General features: G+C 44.5%; 1 pseudogene; it reads right to left on the reverse strand.

Moving 5' to 3' along the window:
- LOC106590074 (thyroid receptor-interacting protein 11-like) overlaps positions 1-18,857 on the reverse strand; it is a 48,752-nt pseudogene extending 29,895 nt beyond the window's left edge.
- Between the last annotated feature and the right edge of the window lie 6,308 nt (positions 18,858-25,165).

Genomic DNA, 25,165 nt, shown 5'->3' on the forward strand with positions numbered 1-25,165 from the left:
AACGTTACCGCTATACCGTTCTAACGTTACCGCTCTACCGCTCTAACGTTACCACTCTACCGCTCTACCGTTACCGCTCTACAGTTACCGCTCTACCGTTCTAACGTTACCGCTCTACCGCTCTACCGTTACCGCTCTACCATTACCGCTCTACCGTTCTAACGTTACCGCTCTAACGTTACCGCTCTACCGCTCTACCGTTACCGCTCTACCGTTACCGCTCTACCGTTCTAACGTTACCGCTCTAACGTTACCGCTCTACCGCTCTACCGTTACCGCTCTACCGCTCTAACGTTACCGCTCTACCGTTACCGCTCTACCGTTACCGCGCTACCGTTACCGCTCTACCGTTCTAACGTTACCGCTCTACCGTTCTTACGTTACCGCTCTACCGCTCTAACGTTACCGCTCTACCGTTACCGCTCTACCGTTACCGCTCTACCGTTACCGCTCTACCGCTATCGCTCTACCGCTCTAACGTTACCGCTCTACCACTCTAACGTTACCGCTCTACCGCTCTAACGTTACCGCTCTACCGTTATTGCTCTACCGCTCTAAGGTTACCGCTCTACCGCTCTAACGTTACCGCTCTAACGTTATCGCTCTACCGCTCTAACGTTACCGCTCTACCGCTCTACCGTTACCGCTCTACCGTTACCGCTCTACCGTTCTAACGTTACCGCTCTAACGTTACCGCTCTACCGCTCTACCGTTACCGCTCTACCGCTCTAACGTTACCGCTCTACCGTTACCGCTCTACCGTTACCGCTCTACCGTTACCGCGCTACCGTTACCGCTCTACCGTTCTAACGTTACCGCTCTACCGCTCTAACGTTACCGCTCTACCGTTACCGCTCTACCGTTACCGCTCTACCGTTACCGCTCTACCGCTCTAACGTTATCGCTCTACCGCTCTAACGTTACCGCTCTACCGCTCTAACGTTACCGCTCTACCGCTCTAACGTTACCGCTCTACCGTTATTGCTCTACCGCTCTAACGTTACCGCTCTACCGCTCTAACGTTACCGCTCTAACGTTATCGCTCTACCGCTCTAACGTTACCGCTCTAACGTTACCGCTCTACCGCTCTACCGCTCTAACGTTATCGCTCTACCGCTCTAACGTTACCGCTCTACCGCTCTAACGTTATCGCTCTACCGCTCTAACATGTTACCGCTCTACCGCTCTACCGCTCTAACGTTATCGCTCTACCGCTCTAACGTTATCGCTCTACCGCTCTAACGTTACCGCTCTACCATTCTAACGCTACCGCTCTAACGTTACCGCTCTACCGTTCTAACGTTACCGCTCTAACGTTACCGCTCTACCGCTCTACCGCTCTAACGTTACCGCTCTACCGCTCTGACGTTACCGCTCTACCATTCTAACGCTACCGCTCTAACGTTACCGCTCTACCGCTCTAACGTTACCGCTCTACCGTTCTAACGTTACCGCTCTAACGTTACCGCTCTACCGCTCTACCGCTCTAACGTTACCGCTCTACCGCTCTAACGTTACCGCTCTACCGCTCTAACGTTACCGCTCTACCGTTATCGCTCTACCGCTCTACCGTTACCGCTCTACCGCTCTACCGTTATTGCTCTACCGCTCTAACGTTACCGCTCTACCGCTCTAACGCTACCGCTCTAACGTTACCGCTCTAACGTTATTGCTCTACCGCTCTAACGTTACCGCTCTAACGTTACCGCTCTACCGCTCTAACGTTACCGCTCTAACGTTACCGCTCTACCGCTCTAACGTTACCGCTCTAACGTTACCGCTCTAACGTTACCGCTCTACCGCTCTAACGTTACCGCTCTAACGTTACCGCTCTAACGTTACCACTCTACCGCTCTAATGTTACCGCTTCGTTATCGTTCAGGGGGACGCGCTGCTGTAACTGACAAACTGCCTTTCCACTCTCCCGCTCTTACCAGAGACCGCGGCGTTGATGCTATAACTTGGAAGTTGGTTGTCTCTTCTCTCTTCAGTTGGGTGATGCATTCTGTTGTTATGTGAACGATTGGCTGAGCCTTGGATACAGCCAGTTTTGCTCCAAACGCGCATCACTCGTTCGCTTACAGCCGTAACGTCATCCAACCCCCGCCAAAATGTTATCTTCGGATCAACACGAATCACGTAGGTCACCTATTTTGGATTCAAAATGGCGAATTTCACCGAAAGGTCACTAGTTTGTATTCATGGTTTGTACGTCTGCGTCCAGCCATCCTACCTCAGTCTGTGTGTGTGTGTGTCCAGCCATCCTACCTCAGTCTGTGTGTGTGTGTGTGTGTGTGTGTGTGTGTGTGTGTGTGTGTGTGTGTGTGTGTGCGTGCGTCCAGCCATCCTACCTCAGTCTGTACGGCTGTGGTCTCCATCTGTTTCCGTTTGAGTGCCAGCATGACCTGGTCTCTCTCCTGCTGGAAGGCCACAGCTTTCTCCTGCATGGACCTCAGCTCATTCAGAAGCTGGTTCAGCTCCCCTGACCACCGACCGTTGCCCTGGGAAACAGATCAACGTAAAGGGGTCAGGAAAGAAAAACATTATATAATAATCTGTTAGTGAAAATATTTAACCAATAATGCATTTAAACTATTTAATAGTCTATTTTGAAATTTGACTGCATTTCTCTGTCATTCTTCACTAGACGTTATCTATTACTAAAAGCTAAATATGGGGAACAGACAGTCATTCACATGTATAAGATCTGTAAATTACGAATAAACCTGTTCTCTGTCCTTGAGCATCTTCTGCATGGCGGCAGCCTTCTCCGACATGGCGCTCCTTGGTCTCCTGCAGGGCTCTGAACTCTGAACTCCTTTCTCCCTGCTCCGCTGGGCCACAGCTTCGTTCTCATCCTTCAATACAACACAACTTTATGGTCCAGGTTTCAGCCAACAAGGAAAATGTGTCTTCTGCTCCTTCTCACCAGCGCCACCCCAGACAGCACACATCACACACACACACAGTTGACACGAGCAGATGTTAAGGGTCTTCCTCAAGGGCCCAACAATAGGGAAATGTCTTGAGGAAGTGAACCCAGCCACTGGGCTACCTACCTTCAGCTTCCTGGTATCCATCTCCAGGATAAGGGCTCGCTCCTTCAGGTTGGTCACGGCCTGTTTTAACACCTCGTTGTCGCTCTCTCGGTTCCTCAGGTTCTCACTCACCTGGAGAAATGAAGATCAGAGTTACCTGGTTAAATAGAGACGTGATCCCATGGCAGCCAAGGGTTTAATCGTACACTTCCTTCAGATTAAATGTTCACACACACACCGTGGGTCAGAAGTTTACATACACTAAGTTGACTGTGCCTTTAAACAGCTTGGAAAATTTCATAAAATGATGTTATGGCTTTAGAAGCTTCTGATAGGCTAATTGACATCATTTGAGTCAATTGGAGGTGTACCTGTGAATGTATTTCAAGGCCTACCTTCAAACTCAGTGGCTCTTTGCTTGACATCATGGGAAAATCAAAAGAAATCAGCCAAGACCTCAGAAATAAAATTGTAGACCTCCACAAGTCTGGTTCATCCTTGGGAGCAATTTCCAAACGCCTGAAGGTACCACGTTCATCTGTGCAAACAATAGTACGCAAGTATTAACACCATGGGACCACGCAGCCGTCATACCGCTCAGGAAGGAGACGCGTTCTGTCTCCCAGAGATGAACGTACTTTGGTGCGAAAAGTGCAAATCAATCCCAGAACAACAGCAAAGGACCTTGTGAAGATGCCGGAGGAAACAGGTACAAAAGTATCTATATCCACAGTAAAACGAGTCCTATATCAAAATAGCTGAACAGCTGAAAAAAGCTGGTGTAACTGAGTCTAACCTCAATCCTATAGAAAATGTGTGGGCAGAACTGAAAAAGCGTGTGCGAGCAAGGAGGCCTACAAACCTGACTCAGTTACACCAGCTCTGTCAGGAGGAATGGGCCAAAATTCACCCAACTTATTGTGGGAAGCTTGTGGATGGATACCTGAAACATTTGACCAAGGTTAAGTAATTTAAAGGCAATGCTACTAAATACTAATTGACTGTATGTAAACTTCTGACCCACTGGGAATGTGATGAAGGAAATAAAAGCTGAAATAAATCATTGTCTCTACTATTATTCTGACATTTCACATTCTTAAAATAAAGTGGTGATCTTAACTGACCTAAGACACGGAATTTTTACTAGGATTAAATGTCAGGAATTGTGAAAAACCGAGTTTAAACGTATTTGACTAAGGTGTATGTAAACTTCAACTGTATATATAAAAGAAGGGGGGGGGGGGGCAATGTAAATAGCCATTTGATTGACTGTTCAGCAGTGTTATGGCTTGGAGGTAGAAGCTGTTCAGGAGCCTTTTGGTCCCAGACTTGGCGCTCCAGTACCGCTTACCGTGCGGTAGCAGAGAGAACAGTAATCATCATAGTTACCTGTAGATCCTCGACCAGCTGGCCAGATTCATTATATTACATAGAGATTCATTATTATAATATATTATGATGGTTACCTGTCCCTGTAGATTATGGAGCTCTTCTACCAGCTGGCCAGATTCATTATATTACATAGAGATTCATTATTATAATATATTATGATGGTTACCTGTCCCTGTAGGTTATGGAGCTCTTCTACCAGCTGGCCAGATTCATTATATTACATAGAGATTCATTATTATAATATATTATGATGGTTACCTGTCCCTGTAGGTTATGGAGCTCTTCTACCAGCTGGCCAGATTCATTATATTACATATGATTCATTATTATAATATATTATGATGGTTACCTGTCCCTGTAGATTATGGAGCTCTTCTACCAGCTGGCCAGATTCATTATATTACATAGAGATTCATTATTATAATATATTATGATGGTTACCTGTCCCTGTAGGTTATGGAGCTCTTCTACCAGCTGGCCAGATTCATTATATTACATAGAGATTCATTATTATAATATATTATGATGGTTACCTGTCCCTGTAGGTTATGGAGCTCTTCTACCAGCTGGCCAGATTCATTATATTACATAGAGATTCATTATTATAATATATTATGATGGTTACCTGTCCCTGTAGATTATGAAGCTCTTCTACCAGCTGGCCAGATTCATTATATTACATATGATTCATTATTATAATATATTATGATGGTTACCTGTCCCTGTAGGTTATGGAGCTCTTCTACCAGCTGGCCAGATTCATTATATTACATAGAGATTCATTATTATAATATATTATGATGGTTACCTGTCCCTGTAGATTATGGAGCTCTTCTACCAGCTGGCCAGATTCATTATATTACATATGATTCATTATTATAATATATTATGATGGTTACCTGTCCCTGTAGGTTATGGAGCTCTTCTACCAGCTGGCCAGATTCATGCTGCATGTTCTTTACTGTGGTGATCACCTGCATCTTCCACTCCTCCATCTTTTTCACCTGGATACATTACAATACAGTCACACATCACGAAATTACAATACCTACACACACACACCTCGATTCACACACTGTTCACCTGGACAATGGCAATACATACAGTACAATACATACAGTACAATACATACAGTACAATAATGCACATACTATACTGCACATACTATACTGCACATACTATACTGCACATTAATAAAATACTATTAATTACAGCAGTCATCTATAAAAGAGACCTTGTGTCTTTGCATGACTCAAAAGGTTAAATATAATATACACACACTACAATACACACACACTACAATACACACATCTGTGTGACTCCTGATCTGTGACGTGAATAATGTTTTTACTCAGGTCATGTTTTTCCTGTTATTGTCTGTTGTTGTTTTTATATCCTGTAAGGAGTTTGTCTTGTTTTGTGAAACAAGGCACATTTCTATAAAAACCAAGACAATAAAATGCTAAAATCTTATCTTGCCTGTTGTTTCAGTGTGTCCCTCTCCTGCAGCAGCTCTTCAAACTGGTTGGAGCTGACTCCTCCAGAGTCTCCTGCCTGCAGCACCGACACCAGGGTCCGGCACTTCTGTGTCAGCGCGTCCATCTCAATGTCCTTCTCTCTGATAAATAATAATAACAACAAAATACAATAATATTTCATTATATGTGCAACTATCAAGATACCCGAGGACACTGACAGAATAAAACAGGAAATAGAACGTGACATTACTAAGGACGGGATTCAATCCGATCACACTATGTTCACACATCCGCAGAGTCCGAATGCTAAAACGCTGCATTATGTCGGCTATATATCGGAAATTACCTTTAAAAATGGAGCATTGTGTCCAAGTACGCAATCAAAATTAATCCCGAGAGCAAAATATACCCTGACAATATCTGGTCACCATGGCAGCAAAATACACCCTGACAATATCTGGTCACCATGGCAGCAAAATACACCCTGACAATACCTGGTCACCATGGCAGCAAAATACACCCTGACAATACCTGGTCACCATGGCAGCAAAATACACCCTGACAATACCTGGTCACCATGGCAGCAAAATACACCCTGACAACACCTGGTCACCATGGCAGCAAAATACACCCTGACAATACCTGGTCACCATGGCAGCGAAAATACACCCTGACGATACCTGGTCACCATAGCAGCGAAATACACCCTGACAATACCTGGTCACCATGGCAGCAAAATACACCCTGACAATACATGATCACCATGGCAGCAGAAGCATATTTATTTGAGCTGTTCTTGCCATAATACGGACTTGGTCTTTTACCAAATAGGGCTATGTTCTCTATTCCAGGTGACTACCTCATGAGGCTGGTTGAGAGAATGCCAAGAGTGTGCAAAGCTGTCATCAAGGCAAAGGGAGGCTACTTTATAGAATCTAAAATATATTTTAAATGTTCAGTTACTACATGATTCCATATGTGTTATTTCATAGTTTTGATGTCTTCACTATTATTAAGTAGAAAATAGTCAAAATAAAGAAAAATCCTTGAGTAGGTGTGTCTAAACTTTTGACTGGTACTGTATATATTACAAAACAATACCTGATGATCCGAGACAGGTTCTGAATGGTCTCTCTGAACATCTCTCGACTCCCTGAGGGGTCAGACATGGTGGAGAGCCTCATGTTCTCCTGCTGGACCTTGAAGAGCACAGCCTCCTTCCCTGCTACAATGTCCATGATGTGCTGGTAGTCCCCCCTCAGCTGGCTGTTCTCCCTCGCCTTCTCATTCAGCACCGCCAGGACCTACAGTAAAAACAGGTCAAGTAAATTCTTTAAATGATTGGGGTTGTAAAATTCCAATAACTTTAACAAAATTCCTGGTTGGAAGATTCCTGGAATCCAGGAGGGAATAGGCAGGAAATCCTTCAACTTGGATTTCTGGAAAATCTAGGCATTCTAGGAAAATGACCCGGATTTTGCAACTCTAATAAGTTGATTTGTGATTTTGTCCTGCTCTCTCTCCCCGGCGTAGGCCTGCAGCTGCTGCTGGAGGAACATCACGTCTTGGCTGTGGCCTCCTCCCCCCAGGGAGACGTGGGAGTGCAGCGCCTGGATCTCTACGTCTTTCCGCTGGACTATCTGGCTGAGCTTCCCCATTTCCTCTCTGGAGACCACCAGCTGGTCCAGCTGTCTGGTGAGGTTCAGGTTCCTCTCATTCAGCTGGCTGACCTCCGTCTCCTTCTCCTTAATGCCCTTCAAATTGAGATCAGATATGCTTTATTATCCTGAATGGCAATTAATTCTGAATCATCAGCTGCTATTGAGTACAACACCAATTCAGGAAATACCTTTACTAGTCTCTCTACCTCCACCTTGGACAGGTCGTGTTTCTCATTGCCGTTCTCCCTGTTATTCAGGGACGACTGACTCTTGTCTTCCCGTTGGAGAATGACCACTTCCTGTTCCTGGGAGTATTGGGTAGGGCCGAGGTGATCTACTTCCTGCTGCAGGCGTCTAATCTCCTCGTCCTTGGCGTGGATCAGCCTATCGTAGTTCCCTCTGCTCTGCTCGTGGTGTTGGTGTGCCTGCTCCAACTCATTCTGCTGCGTCAGGAGAGACTGCTGGGAGGAGAGGAGGAGGTGCCCCTGCTGCTCCTCTATGGTCCTCCTGGAGGCATCTCCTGACGTCTTCAGCTGGGTGATCTCTGTCTCCAGTTCTGTGGTTCATGTTAACGTCCTCAATAAGACTGTTCATTTTTAGCAGCAAATACAATACATAGATTTTTTTTATTTTTTTTTATTTTTAAACAACAAGAGATATGACAGGCTGTGTTACCGGTGATGACGTCTGGGGTGCGTGGCTCGGCCAGGCCGGGGGGCTGGGGTCTACTCAGCTGGTCCCTCAGACGATCCATCTCCTCCTTATAGGATAGGATTAATGTTAATGTCCCGAGGGAAAAATTGTCTCCAACACACACAGTACCACTGTATACAAAATAGACATAGTACATTACACAGTACAGTACATTGCATATTACCCATGTCATACATGTTGTGGATGTACCTTCAGGTGGTTGTTGTCGTCCTTCATGCCTCCCAGCTGCTTGTCCTTCTCCTCCTGAGCTCCTCTCAGGGTCTCAGCCTCCTGGGTGGCTGCCTGGACCACGGCCTCCAGCTCCCTCTGGGTGGCGGCCATGTTAGCTCTCAGGCTCTCCGTGAAGCAGTCCTTCTCCTAGAGATTCACATTCAGAACATTTTAAAAGTCCTCAATGAGGACTTCTACACCTGCATTACTTGCTGTTTGGGGGTTTTAGACTGGGTTTCTGTACAGCCCTTTGTGACATCAGCTGATGTAAGAAGGGCTATATAAATACATTTGATTTTGCTTTGATTTAGCAGCAAACACAATTCATAAAAACTAAATTCCAATTTAAAAACAACAAAATAGAAAAAGGATATTTCCAAGCAGAGTGGACAGGATAAAGTAAAGATGTTAGAGAGGTCTGTCACATAGAGTTAGATAGAGGACTGGAGGACCTGGAGGAGGTCTATCAGCTGTTTTGTTCTCCTCGGCCACGGTGAAGGAGAACATCTCATTGGTGTCTCTGTGTTCGGAGGCCGTCTGTTCCACGTCTCTCCTCAACCCGGGAGATCTCCAGGTCCTTCTCCTGGTTCAGCATCACCGTCCTCTCATACGCCGTCTGAAAATAATCAAGCTATTAGTACAGCACATTCCTTACAAAACATTTACATTTTTAGTCATTTAGCAGACGCTCTTATCCAGAGCGACTTACAGTAGTGAATGTATACATTTCATACATTTTTTTTCTTCTCCGTACTGGTCCCCCGTGGGACTCGAACCCACAACCCTGGCGTTGCAAACACCATGCTCTACCAACTGAGCCACAGTTCATTGTCAAAGCGCTAATTAAATAACACAAAAGTGAAAAGATAAAACAATACATTTCCAGACATACGAAATGAATGTAGATACATGAAGATAGTAAAAACAGTAGTGAAACAACAGTGGACCTGCAGTGCCGAGGTGTTCACGGAACGGGCAGTGGTCAACTCCTCAATGGTTTGCTGGTACTTCCTGACCTGCTCCTGGAGGCCCCTCTCTGCCTGGACCAGCTCCCCTTCCAGCTGGCTCTTCTCCAGCTTCAGAGCCTCGATGAGGGTGTCGTTCTCCAGGACCGTCCTGCCGAGAGTATCCTGGACCTCCCTGACCTGCCTGGCCAGCTCCTCTATTCTCCCCTGGGCCTGCTCAGTCTCTGTCTTCAGCCTCTGCTTCTCCATCTTCATCTTCTCCTGGGAGCTCCTCATCTCGGCCAGCTCTCTCCTGAGATCCTCCAGCTCCTCTCTGGACCCCCCCGCGGATTCTCTCCCTCTCTCCCCAGCCTCACACAGCTCTGCCCGGGCAGCAGAGAGCTTCTCCTCCATCTCCTGTACGATTCCCTGGAGCATCTGGGTCTCTTTGCCCATCGCTGTTGCCCGTACAAGTTTCTCCCTCAACTCCTTGACGGTGGCCTCCAGTTGCTGCTTGCCCATGTGGAGATTGTTCAGGGTGTAAGCACTCTGGCTCAGTTTCACCTGCTGGGCCTGTAGTTCTTCCTGTAGCGCCACCCTCTGGTCGGTGGTGGTACTGAGCTCTTGACTGCAGCCTGGACACCTCAGTCTCAGACTCCTTCAGCTGAACAGAGAGCTTCTCCTTCACTGAGATCACATGCTGCATGGAGACACAAGAACAGAATAATAGCACCTCTCAATAACCATTTTATAGGAAGTCTTACTTTGCTAAGTCTAAATTCTGTAAAGGGGATAAAATCATTAAAAACATTTGGTAATCCCCGATGGTCTTTCTCTTTCAACATGGTCTAAGACGTGGTGTAAATCCCAATATCAACACATTCCTTCCTATACACGGCCAATATAGTAATATCAACACATTCCTTCCTATACAATATCAACACATTCCTTCCTATACACGGCCAATATAGTAATATCAACACATTCCTTCCTATACAATATCAACACATTCCTTCCTATACACGGCCAATATATCAGTGCATGGTGCACTACTTCCGGCATTGGGCGGGATACTGTTCCAGATCCAGGAAGTGTTACATTGCTGTGAGTCCAACTAATATAAATGTTTTACAGACTTTTGTTTGATAGCATCAGACTAAAAGTGAGTGTCAAACCACAACCTGATCAACCTTTAAATATATTCTATGGGGATCATCCATTTCCTCTCTAGGGGGGGATCATCCATTTCCTCTCTAGGGGGGGATCATCCATTTCCTCTCTAGGGGGGATCATCCATTTCCTCTCTAGGGGGATCATCCATTTCGTCTCTAGGGGGATCATCCATTTCCTCTCTAGGGGGATCATCCATTTCCTCTCTGGGGGGGGATCATCCATTTCCTCTCTAGGGGGGGGTCATCCATTTCCTCTCTAGGGGGGGGAATCATCCATTTCCTCTCTAGGGGGATCATCCATTTCCTCTCTAGGGGGGGGATCATCCATTTCCTCTCTAGGGGGGGATCATCCATTTCCTCTCTAGGGGGGATCATCCATTTCCTCTCTAGGGAGATCATCCATTTCCTCTCTCGGGGGATCATCCATTTCCTCTCTAAGAGGATCATCCATTTCCTCTCTAGGGGATCATCCATTTCCTCTCTAGGGGATCATCCATTTCCTCTCTAGGGGGATCATCCATTTCCTCTCTAGGGGGATCATCCATTTCCTCTCTAGGGAGATCATCCATTTCCTCTCTAGGGGGATCATCCATTTCCTCTCTAAGAGGATCATCCATTTCCTCTCTAGGGGATCATCCATTTCCTCTCTAGGGGGATCATCCATTTCCTCTCTAGGGGGATCATCCATTTCCTCTCTAGGGGATCATCCATTTCCTCTCTATTTTGAAATGTTCTGAACCCAATAGCGGTTGGGACTACTGCTGTTGTAAAAAAAAAAAGGGCTTTAGAAATAGATTTGATTGGTTGATTAAAACACAGTGCGGTCCGCACAAGTTCAATCCAGACCTGTGTAGCTTCCGTGTTGTGTCGGTCCAGTTCTTCCAGCGTGACGAGGAGTGTGTCTTGTTCCTCTCTCTTCTCCAGCTCAGCCCTCAGCTCTGCTATCTGCTCTGAGGCGGCTGGGGAGAACTCCCATCTGTCAAGGATGTCTGACTCCACTCTGTCCTCAGCACACGCGAATCTCTCCAGTCGATTCATCTGAAAAAAAAAAATAATAATAATAATAATACTTCTGAACACTAAATCTGAACATACAATCATTAACCATGGACTGAGGAAGAGTTGCTGTGCACGAGCAATAGCTAATGGGATCCTAATCAACGAAACGAACTAAATACTCAACTTTTGAATAATCAAATGATTCATCTGACACACTCATCAACAACAAACAGCAAGACGTTATAGTTCCAGGACATCTAGATTCTCAAAGTCACGATGTTAAGTCAACACAGTTTAATGTATTACCAGAACTAAAATATAAACGCAATATGTAAAAGTGTTGTTCTCATGTTTCATGAGTTGAAATAAAATATGAAAATATAAAATGTTCCATACACACAAAAAAGCTTATTTCTCTAAAATGTTTGTTCACAAATTTTGTTTACATCACCCGTTTAGTGAGCATTTCTCCATTTCAGGTGTGGCATATCAAGAAGCTGATTAAACAGAATGATCATTACACAGGTGCACCTTGTGCTGGGGGACAATAAAGGGCCATTAAAATGTGCAGTTTTGTCACACAACACAATGCCACAGATGTCTCAAGTTTTTAGGGAGCGTGCAATTGGCATGCTGACTGCAGTCCCTATGGACCCTACGGTCTAAAGTAGTGCATTAGTCCCCATGTCCCCTACGGTCTAAAGAAGTGCACTAGTCCCTATGGGTCCTGGTCTAAAGTAGTGCACTAGTCCCTATGGTGCCTGGTCAAAAGTAGTGCACTAGAGCCCTGAGGAATAGGGAACCATTTGGGATGCAAGCCCATATGATAGTAAACTTGTTCTCCTCCCTCCAGTCTGTTTCTGTTCCTCCAGCTCCTCTCCTCCCCCCTCCTCCAGCTCCTCTCCTCCTCCCCCCTCCTCCAGCTCCTCTCCTCCTCCCCCCAGTCTGTTTCTGTTCCTCCAGCTCCTCTCCTCCTCCCCCCTCCTCCAGCTCCTCTCCTCCTCCCCCCTCCTCCAGCTCCTCTCCTCCTCCCTCCAGTCTGTTTCTGTTCCTCCAGCTCCTCTCCTCCTCCCTCCATCTCTCCTCCAGCTCCTCTCCTCCTCCCCCCTCCTCCAGCTCCTCTCCTCCTCCCCCTCCTCCAGCTCCTCTCCTCCTCCCCCCTCCTCCAGCTCCTCTCCTCCTCCACCCTCCTCCAGCTCCTCTCCTCCTCCCCCCCCTCCTCCAGCTCCTCTCCTCCTCCCTCCTCCAGCTCCTCTCCTCCTCCACCCTCCTCCAGCTCCTCTCCTCCTCCCCCCTCCTCCAGCTCCTCTCCTCCTCCCCCCTCCTGCAGCTCCTCTCCTCCTCCCCCTCCTCCAGCTCCTCTCCTCCTCCCTCCAGTCTGTTTCTGTTCCTCCAGCTCCTCTATCCTCTCCTCGTACTCTGCCAGCTCGTCCCGGTGGCGCCGGGTGATGGGCCATCTTGTGTTTCTGTGCGTCCTGCAGCGCTGCTAACTCATGCTGGTGTTCGTCTACCTCACGACCCATCTCTTCACGCAACTCCTGTTACACAGACAGAGGAATAGAGTGTCACTGTCTGAGTCTCTCTTACACCAAGCAGGGTTTCTGTTAAATCAATCAAATTTAAAAGCCCTTTTTACAGAAACAGTCATCACAAGGTGCTTTACAGTAGCTGGACTAGGCACCCAGAGAGCGGGCACCCAGAGAGCGGGCACCCAGAGGGCGGGCATCCAGAGGGCGGGCACCCAGAGAGCGGGCACCCAGAAAGCGGGCACCCAGAGAGCGGGCACCCAGAGAGCGGGCACCCAGAGGGCGGGCACCCAGAGAGCGGGCACCCAGAGGGCGGGCACCCAGAGAGCGGGCACCCAGAGGGCGGGCACCCAGAGAGCGGGCACCCAGAGAGCGGGCACCCAGAGAGCGGGACGTAACATTTCTGACCTTAATGATCCTCTGCTGCTTCAGAACCTCTCCCTGGTCACCGTTTCCTGCTCCTGGGGCTTCGAATACCTGAAACAAATAAACATTTTAAGACCTTTCCAACCTTCACATGACCCTTTATAGATCTTACAGTAATAAAGATGATACAATCTAGTAATTGATGTTGTGAAGGGACCGACCTGAGACGCGCTTCTCCAGTGGGAGACCTCAGCCTCCAGCCTCATCACCTCTGTAGACAGACGGTTAATCTCCTGCTGGGAACAGATCACGTCACTGAAGTCCATCTCGTCGCTGCCATGGAAACCTTGATGGATGGTGCTCCCCTGGGGACGGGTAGTGGTGGTGGAGCCGGAGGTGACAGGAAGTACAGCTGAGTCGGAGGAAGCTGATTGGGCAGAGTGTTGTAAGTTCTGGACCTCTTCCTGTAGTCCAGTTTGACGGGCCTTCAGTTGACTGACCTCTACCTGGACAGGTAACAAAAAGAATAACATCAAATACACTTTTTTTTAGATGTTATTGTTTTATATAGAGGTGGAGACAGGTGAGAAGGAACAGACCTGAGCAGGTTAGATATGTTATTGTTTTATATAGAGGTGGAGACAGGTGAGAAGGAACAGACCTGAGCAGGTTAGATATGTTATTGTTTTATATAGAGGTGGAGACAGGTGAGAAGGAACAGACCTGAGCAGGTTAGATATGTTATTGTTTTATATAGAGGTGGAGACAGGTGAGAAGGAACAGACCTGAGCAGGTTAGATATGTTATTGTTTTATATAGAGGTGGAGACAGGTGAGAAGGAACAGACCTGAGCAGGTTAGATATGTTATTGTTTTATATAGAGGTGGAGACAGGTGAGAAGGAACAGACCTGAGCAGGTTAGATATGTTATTGTTTTATATAGAGGTGGAGACAGGTGAGAAGGAACAGACCTGAGCAGGTTAGATATGTTATTGTTTTATATAGAGGTGGAGACAGGTGAGAAGGAACAGACCTGAGCAGGTTAGATATGTTATTGTTTTATATAGAGGTGGAGACAGGTGAGAAGGAACAGACCTGAGCAGGTTAGATATGTTATTGTTTTATATAGAGGTGGAGACAGGTGAGAAGGAACAGACCTGAGCAGGTTAGATATGTTATTGTTTTATATAGAGGTGGAGACAGGTGAGAAGGAACAGACCTGAGCAGGTTAGATATGTTATTGTTTTATATAGAGGTGGAGACAGGTGAGAAGGAACAGACCTGAGCAGGTTAGATATGTTATTGTTTTATATAGAGGTGGAGACAGGTGAGAAGGAACAGACCTGAGCAGGTTAGATATGTTATTGTTTTATATAGAGGTGGAGACAGGTGAGAAGGAACAGACCTGAGCAGGTTAGATATGTTATTGTTTTATATAGAGGTGGAGACAGGTGAGAAGGAACAGACCTGAGCAGGTTAGATATGTTATTGTTTTATATAGAGATGGACAGATGGGGTATAGAGAGGGAGGGAGACAGATGAAAAGGGATAGAAGAGGTTAGGAGTCATGGAACGGAGTCAACTGGGGAATCAAACCCTGGTCTCCAGGGGTGTATGTGGTCCTGAGGTGGCTATACTATCATTAGGCTAGACCCCTCATATACTTCTAGCTAGGCCTATAATATTCTAGATTATATATTATTTAAATTCAAATCTGGACCTGGAAGCCAGAACCACTGCTTTTTACCCCATTCTTCCCCTTTAATCAGGGACTGATTTAGACCTGGGACACCAAGTGGGTCAGTTCTGCCATTTTACATTCTTCCCCTTTAAAATCAGGGACTGATTTAGACCTGGGACACCAAGTGGGTCAGTTCTGCCATTTTACATTCTTCCCCTTTAAATCAGGGACTGATTTAGACCTGGGACACCAAGTGGGTCAGTTCTGCCATTTTACATTCTTCCCCTTTAAATCAGGGACTGATTTAGACCTGGGACACCGAGTGGGTACAACAAATGATCGGGTAGGAAAGAAAAGCAGCAGTACTCTAGACCTCCAGGGTAGGATTTGAATACTCCTGGACTAGGCCGACCTCTGTCGCTGATAGGATGATTTATAAGACTGCGTTCTTCATTGAGTGTCATATAGTTCTCCATGTATCAGACCGTACATGTCTCTGTTGCATCAGGGTCCTGTACTCAGCAGACTGCTGTTTATTCTGGATCTCTGAGGCCTCCAGCTTCTCCTCCAGCTCTGCATGGATCCTCTTTAAACGCCCATACTGAAACAAGAGGAAATATAGAGTTAAACGCCTGTACTGCAACATAGACAGAACAGATTACATGGGGCATACTGCAACATAGACAGAACAGATTACATGGGGCATACTGCAACATAGAACAGATTACATGGGGCATACTGCAACATAGACAGAACAGATTACATGGGGCATACTGCAACATAGACAGAACAGATTACATGGGGCATACTGCAACATAGACAGAACAGATTACATGGGGCATACTGCAACATAGAACGAACAGATTACATGGGGCATACTGCAACATAGAACAGATTACATGGGGCATACTGAATCATAGAACAGATTACATGGGGCATACTGCAACATAGAACAGATTACATGGGGCATACTGCAACATAGAGAGAACAGATTACATGAGGCATACTGCAACATAGAACAGATTACATGGGGCATACTGCAACATAGAACAGATTACATGAGGCATACTGCAACATAGAACAGATTACATGAGGCATACTGCAACATAGAACAGATTACATGGGGCATACTGAATCATAGAACAGATTACATGGGGCATACTGCAACATAGAACAGATTACATGGGGCATACTGCAACATAGAACAGATTACATGGTGCATACTGCAACATAGAGAGAACAGATTACATGAGGCATACTGCAACATAGAACAGATTACATGGGGCATACTGCAACATAGAACAGATTACATGAGGCATACTGCAACATAGAACAGAACAGATTACTTGGGGCATACTGCAACATAGAACAGAACAGATTACTTGGGGCATACTGCAACATAGAACAGAACAGATTACTTGGGGCATACTGCAACATAGAACAGAACAGATTACTTGGGGCATACTGCAACATAGAACAGATTACATGAGGCATACTGCAACATAGAACAGAACAGATTACTTGGGGCATACTGCAACATAGAACAGATTACATGGGGCATACTGCAACATAGAACAGATTACATGAGGCATACTGCAACATAGAACAGAACAGATTACTTGGGGCATACTGCAACATAGAACAGAACAGATTACTTGGGGCATACTGCAACATAGAACAGAACAGATTACTTGGGGCATACTGCAACATAGAACAGAACAGATTACTTGGGGCATACTGCAACATAGAACAGAACAGATTACTTGGGGCATACTGCAACATAGAACAGAACAGATTACTTGGGGCATACTGCAACATAGAACAGATTACATGAGGCATACTGCAACATAGAACATATTACATGGGGCATACTGCAACATAGAACAGATTACATGAGGCATACTGCAACATAGAACAGATTACATGAGGCATACTGCAACATAGAACAGAACAGATTACTTGGGGCATACTGCAACATAGAACAGATTACATGAGGCATACTGCAACATAGAACAGATTACATGAGGCATACTGCAACATAGAACAGAACAGATTACTTGGGGCATACTGCAACATAGAACAGAACAGATTACATGGGGCATACTGCAACATAGAACAGAACAGATTACATGGGGCATACTGCAACATAGAACAGATTACATGGGGCATACTGAATCATAGAACAGATTACATGGGGCATACTGCAACATAGAACAGATTACATGGGGCATACTGCAACATAGACAGAACAGATTACATGGGGCATACTGCAACATAGAACAGATTACATGGGGCATACTGCAACATAGACAGAACAGATTACATGGGGCATACTGCAACATAGACAGAACAGATTACATGGGGCATACTGCAACATAGACAGAACAGATTACATGGGGCATACTGCAACATAGAACGAACAGATTACATGGGGCATACTGCAACATAGAACAGATTACATGGGGCATACTGAATCATAGAACAGATTACATGGGGCATACTGCAACATAGAACAGATTACATGGGGCATACTGCAACATAGAGAGAACAGATTACATGAGGCATACTGCAACATAGAACAGATTACATGGGGCATACTGCAACATAGAACAGATTACATGAGGCATACTGCAACATAGAACAGATTACATGAGGCATACTGCAACATAGAACAGATTACATGGGGCATACTGAATCATAGAACAGATTACATGGGGCATACTGCAACATAGAACAGATTACATGGGGCATACTGCAACATAGAACAGATTACATGGTGCATACTGCAACATAGAGAGAACAGATTACATGAGGCATACTGCAACATAGAACAGATTACATGGGGCATACTGCAACATAGAACAGATTACATGAGGCATACTGCAACATAGAACAGAACAGATTACTTGGGGCATACTGCAACATAGAACAGAACAGATTACTTGGGGCATACTGCAACATAGAACAGAACAGTTTACTTGGGGCATACTGCAACATAGAACAGAACAGATTACTTGGGGCATACTGCAACATAGAACAGATTACATGAGGCATACTGCAACATAGAACAGAACAGATTACTTGGGGCATACTGCAACATAGAACAGATTACATGGGGCATACTGCAACATAGAACAGATTACATGAGGCATACTGCAACATAGAACAGAACAGATTACTTGGGGCATACTGCAACATAGAACAGATTACATGAGGCATACTGCAACATAGAACAGATTACATGAGGCATACTGCAACATAGAACAGAACAGATTACTTGGGGCATACTGCAACATAGAACAGAACAGATTACATGGGGCATACTGCAACATAGAACAGAACAGATTACATGGGGCATACTGCAACATAGAACAGAACAGATTACTTGGGGCATACTGCAACATAGAACAGAACAGATTACTTGGGGCATACTGCAACATAGACAGAACAGATTACATGAGGCATACTGCAACATAGAACAGAACAGATTACTTGGGGCATACTGCAACATAGAACAGAACAGATTACTTGGGGCATACTGCAACATAGACAGAAGAAGAAACAGTGAATCTCCATTAAAAAAAGCCTTTAAGTCTGGACTAGGTTTAAATGTGTGTCTGAGAAACCAGCTCTTTTACGGTGAGAACCCTTGTACCTCAGCCTCCACTTGTTCCATCTTAGAACTGGTGACCTGCAGCTCAGTGGAAACACCTGAAAGAAAAGTATGGAAAAACTGTGTGATAACAGCCATGCTACCTCCACATATTCACGTCTCATATTGTAATAGAATGCATATGAAAGGTTTGCTAAACCAATCAGGTTTTAGTTTACCATGTTATGTCTAATGGGTGTGTACTGTAGCTACACTAGGGATGACCCCATTTAGTCCCCTGGTCCACTGTTTGGTCAATAGGCTGTTAGTCAACAGAGATTGTTTTTGTGGCACACGAGACACCTGTCTGAATCACGCCCGTCTCAGTGGACTAATCCATTATGGAGGCCCGTCTCAGTGGACTAATCCATTGCAGAGGCCGCGGGGATGACACACCAGTATCACCAGTAGTACATTTACTGTTAATTACAGTTGAATTATACCAGCGTATTATTCAACTGTATGTACGATAGGTGAAGTCCTTTGTCTCTTCTCCCGCTCTTTCTTACATGCCCCTCCCTTTTCATTTGGTAACAAGCCGTCATAAATCGGGTTAGTCCACTAGGGACTTTTCATTGCATTATGTAGTAATCAATGTGTCAGCTATCCTGTTTGTGTGTTCATGCAATTCTGCGTGATTATTTAGTAAGTATATAATTAAACTAATTTGCATATTGCCGATTCATCATTTATGCTAGGGTTCGTGCAGATATCCAAGAATTTTGCGACATACAGAATGAGACAGATATGGTAAATAAGAATGAATGAATTGACCGTTACTGATGTAATACATATTTATATCTTTAGAGTTTAGTCAGGAGATAGTAACTCGTTAAATAACTTTTCCCATGGTGCCCCAGATTACTACTTAATTAATTGTTATATGATTAATTTAATTGCGTAATAATTGAATGTGGTATGTAATTATTTTATAAAATAACAGTCAAAACACATTAATAATAGTCATGACACGACAACACACACCTGATTACGCATACAGAGGTAGTACTAGTCTACCTGGTTACGCATATAGAAGTAGGACTAGTCTACCTGGTTACCCATATAGAAGTAGGACTAGTCTACCTGGTTACACATATAGAAGTAGGACTAGTCTACCTGGTTACACATATAGAAGTAGGACTAGTCTACCTGGTTACACATATAGAAGTAGGACTAGTCTACCTGGTTACCCATATAGAAGTAGGACTAGTCTACCTGGTTACACATATAGAAGTAGGACTAGTCTACCTGGTTACCCATATAGAAGTAGGACTAGTCTACCTGGTTACGCATATAGAAGTAGGACTAGTCTACCTGGTTACCCATATAGAAGTAGGACTAGTCTACCTGGTTACACATATAGAAGTAGGACTAGTCCACCTGGTTACACATATAGAAGTAGGACTAGTCCACCTGGTCTGCGTGCAAATGGAGACCTATAAATGTGCCCATTTGGGGATCTGATTGTCTTTCTGATTGTCTTAACTCATCAATGTGGAACTTCTGAAAGTAATTTTTTCATCGCCTCAAACAGCAAGTAAACAAAGTGTGTTTTTTTACATCCATTGAGAATGACAATAGTTCCTCCATCGTAGCCTATTGTAAAAATCTTTCCATCTCTCTCCCTTTCCATAACCACTCAACATGAAAAGGGGGGAAACGATGTCATGCTCTGATCTGGAGGAAACCTCATGAAATAGGGCCACCTGATGACTACTTATTCTTTGGGCAAATAGTCTACAGCTGTGTCTGTCTGTCCAGAACTCACTGGCCCAGGAAACTCTGAGGGCCCAGAACATTTGATACAATGTTTCCAGTTTGCTAGCATGAGCTTTAGCTGGACTAAGTTGATAGTTGATACAATGTTTCCAGTTTACTAGCATGAGCTTTAGCTGGACTAAGTTGATAGTTGATACAATGTTTCCAGTTTACTAGCATGAGCTTTAGCTGGACTAAGTTGATAGTTGATACAATGTTTCCAGTTTACTAGCATGAGCTTTAGCTGGACTAAGTTGATAGTTGATACAATGTTTCCAGTTTACTAGCATGAGCTTTAGCTGGACTAAGTTGATAGTTGATACATTGTTTCCAGTTTACTAGCATGAGCTTTAGCTGGACTAAGTTGATAGTTGATACAATGTTTCCAGTTTACTAGCATGAGCTTTAGCTGGACTAAGTTGATAGTTGATACATTGTTTCCAGTTCCTTGCAGACAGGCCATGTGTAGCCAATGTGATTTATAGGATAATTATTATCAGCAGGAGATGTTCTACCTGCAGGCTGCATTGTTTTTATTTGTTGGCTTTTATGTAGACTATTTTTTACATAGTTTGGTAATGAAAGTTACTTTTAGATTCATATCATTTTGATTTAATATTGACTAACCACATGACATTGATTTTGAGATATGAAGACTTTATTATAAATTAAATGGAACTGTTCCAAGAAAATGTGCAGATGAAAATCATAACTGACACGCAGATCAGTAGAAATGGTAGGATGACTTGGCACTTCAAATGTGTAAAAGGTTGCTGACCGCTGGTGTTGCCTCTTACTGGCAACTTCAGGAACAAAATGGCAGAATCTGCAAAGGCCAGCAGGAAGCTGGAGGGAACAGGTTTTTTCTTCTGCTGGTTGGGCTATATTGATCTCTGGCTCCCTCTTTAGTAATTTCTGTGTCTTCATTTTTTTTTTATATCTGTGCTTAAAGCATCAGACAGCTCAGTAGCCATACATATAGTTGTTTTTATTCAAACATAGGGTGTGTCTATACATCTTAAGAATAGACACCTCTCGGTCGACCGGGGACAGTCTTAAGGTACGTATATTAGTTTGGTTGCCTTTACATCTGATACTTAGACATTTAGCAGACGCTCTTATCCAGAGAGACTTAAATTAAATGCATTCATAGTAAGTACGTGGGGGAGGTCTGTATTTTCTCTATCCGGCTATGAAGCACTTCCTGAGTTGGCCACTAGTGACACATACTGTATACAGTGAGATATCTGCTTAACCTGTTTTCACATGACAAACCAGCATGCTAAGGAAAACAGACATACCTTCACCAGCACTCTCTACATATAATAACAAACCTCACAGGGCTACATAATGTCGTTTCAAAACTCTTGCTAAGTTCAATAAATATTTCTAACCAAATTACTGCAATGGCATGCATAATATCATGCCTGGCCCCTCTACTAGCCTATAATGTTCTGAAACAATGTCAAAATGTTAATAAAGTTATGAATGGCATGTCATGTTATGAAATGCGCTGATTTCATTGAAAATAAATGATGCGCTGATTTCAGAATAAGTGATATAAATCGCACGTCATTTTGCTTTGTTGGATCGCAGTGATACAAAGTCCACTGTTGTTTCTGTCAATGAATTAGTTAAAAGCCAGTTTACATATCAGTAACAGGAGTCTTGCTGGTCTTAGTGGATTTCTCAACGTGACGTGACTTACAAGCGCTGTAGCATCTCTAGCTATGATAACTGTTACATTTACATTTGACATTTTTAGTCATTTAGCAGACACTCTTATCCAGAGCGACTTCAGTAGTGAATGCATACATTTCATTTCACTTTAACTAGTCCTAGCTACATTCCCCCCCCCCCCCAAAAAAATAATAATAATAAATAAATAAAAGTCCAACTTTCATTGAAATATATTTTATTCAGCACTAGACACACAAACCATCCTAGAAATATAATGCTATTCGCGTCGGGAATATGTAAGACGAATGGGTTGTATTTGTTCCATTGCTTGTTGTTTTGGTTGGTGCTGATGACCCATCTGATCAAATCTCTCTTTATTTCTCTCTCTATCTGGATCAGTAATACTCTAGTCCAGTTATAGAGTAACCAGCTAGCAACCGGTGCTATAGACAATTGGTTTAACAGTTCAACAGTTTAACAGTTTAACAGCTGAGTGATGGTGCTGAGCTGTCACATAGTTGGACGTGGCCAGCTCAGCCGCACCATGGAATCATGGGATGTTGGAGGAACAACATACAAGGTCTGTATTCAACAAAGCAATACTTTCCACACTGTTATAAAATACTTTTAAATGGGAATTATAATGCACCTTTTCTCCATAATGTGGATTTCATATCACATATATAGTTTTCAGTCAAAAGTCAACATCCCGACAAAATAAATTCATATAAATTCTGTTTTGTATAGCAAATGTTAATTGGACAACATTTTACAAATGTTTTTTTTTTTTTTAAAAGGGAGTCTTCTAGTACACCTGACATTTGCATTCAAAGAAAGGTGCACTGTGCACACCTGTTTTATGGGGAATAAAGCATCTCCCAACTTAGATGTGGGTCAGCATCTTCTATTTAGAAGAAGCAAGAGTCAAGGGGAGGGCAGGTACAGCGGGCAAAGTGGTGGATTTTCTCTGACATAATCAACAGGTAGGGTCAGGTAGGTTATGCAGTGGGACAGACCAGTGCTAGCAGGTGGTTCACCTCTAGTTGTTCCAACAACGTCTAAGTAGGCGTACGATCGTTTCTAAAGTGGTTGTATCGCGTACGAGGAGGAATCTGTTATCCGTATTCAGCGTGGCCCTTTCCTGTAAAGCAAGTGTGCACTGCTAAGCAAAGCTTTGGTGTACTACTGTCTGACATGGAAAATACACTGCTCAAAAAAATAAAGGGAACACTAAAATAACACATCCTAGACCTGAATGAATGAAATAATCTTATTAAATACTTTTTTCTTTACATAGTTGAATGTGCTGACAACAAAAATCACACAAAAATAATCAATGGAAATCCAATTTATCAACCCATGGAGGTCTGGATTTGGAGACACACTCAAAATTAAAGTGGAAAACCACACTACAGGCTGATCCAACTTTGATGTAATGTCCTTAAAACAAGTCAAAATGAGGCTCAGTAGTGTGTGTGGCCTCCACGTGCCTGTATGACCTCCCTACAACGCCTGGGCATGCTCCTGATGAGGTGGCGGATGGTCTCCTGAGGGATCTCCTCCCAAACCTGGACTAAAGCATCCGCCAACTCCTGGACAGTCTGTGGTGCAATGTGGCGTTGGTAGATGGAGCGAGACATGATGTCCCAGATGTGCTCAATTGGATTCAGGTCTGGGGAACGGGCAGGTCAGTCCATAGCATCAATGCCTTCCTCTTGCAGGAACTGCTGACACACTCCAGCCACATGAGGTCTAGCATTGTCTTGCATTAGGAGGAACCCAGGGCCAACCGCACCAGCATATGGTCTCACAAGGGGTCTGAGGATCTCATCTCGGTACCTAATGGCAGTAAGGCTACCTCTGGCGAGCACATGGAGGGCTGTGCGGCCCCCCAAAGAAATGCCACCCCACACCATGACTGACCCACCGCCAAACCGGTCATGCTGGAGGATGTTGCAGGCAGCAGAACATTCTCCACGGCGTCTCCAGACTCTGTCACGTCTGTCACGTGCTCAGTGTAAACCTGCTTTCATCTGTGAAGAGCACAGGGCGCCAGTGGCGAATTTGCCAATCTTGGTGTTCTCTGGCAAATGCCAAACGTCCTGCACGGTGTTGGGCCCTCATACCACCCTCATGGAGTCTGTTTCTGACCGTTTGAGCAGACACATGCACATTTGTGGCCTGCTGGAGGTCATTTTGCAGGGCTCTGGCAGTGCTTCTCCTGCTCCTCCTTGCACAAAGGCGGAGGTAGCGGTCCTGCTGCTGGGTTGTTGCCCTCCTACGGCCTCCTCCACGTCTCCTGATGTACTGGCCTGTCTCCTGGTAGCGCCTCCATGCTCTGGACACTACGCTGACAGACACAGCAAACCTTCTTGCCACAGCTCACATTGATGTGCCATCCTGGATGAGCTGCACTACCTGAGCCACTTGTGTGGATTGTAGACTCCGTCTCATGCTACCACTAGAGTGAAAGCACCGCCAGCATTCAAAAGTGACCAAAACATCAGCCAGGAAGCATAGGAACTGAGAAGTGGTCTGTGGTCCCCACCTGCAGAACCACTCCTTTATTGGGGGTGTCTTGCTAATTGCCTATAATTTCCACCTGTTGTCTATTCCATTTGCACAACAGCATGTGAAATTTATTGTCAATCAGTGTTGCTTCCTAAGTGGACAGTTTGATTTCACAGAAGTGTGATTGACTTGGAGTTACATTGTGTTGTTTAAGTGTTCCCTTTATTTTTTTGAGCAGTGTATATATCGCAGAACCAAATGACATTCCAAAGATAACCAGTAAAATAAACATAGGGTTGTGGGTTCGATTCCCACGGGGGGCCAGTCCAAAAAATGCATGAAATGAAATGAAATGTATGCATTCACTACTGTAAGTCGCTCTG

Source organism: Salmo salar, chromosome ssa01 (assembly GCF_905237065.1).
Source record: "Salmo salar chromosome ssa01, Ssal_v3.1, whole genome shotgun sequence".
NCBI classification, from domain to species: domain Eukaryota; kingdom Metazoa; phylum Chordata; class Actinopteri; order Salmoniformes; family Salmonidae; genus Salmo; species Salmo salar.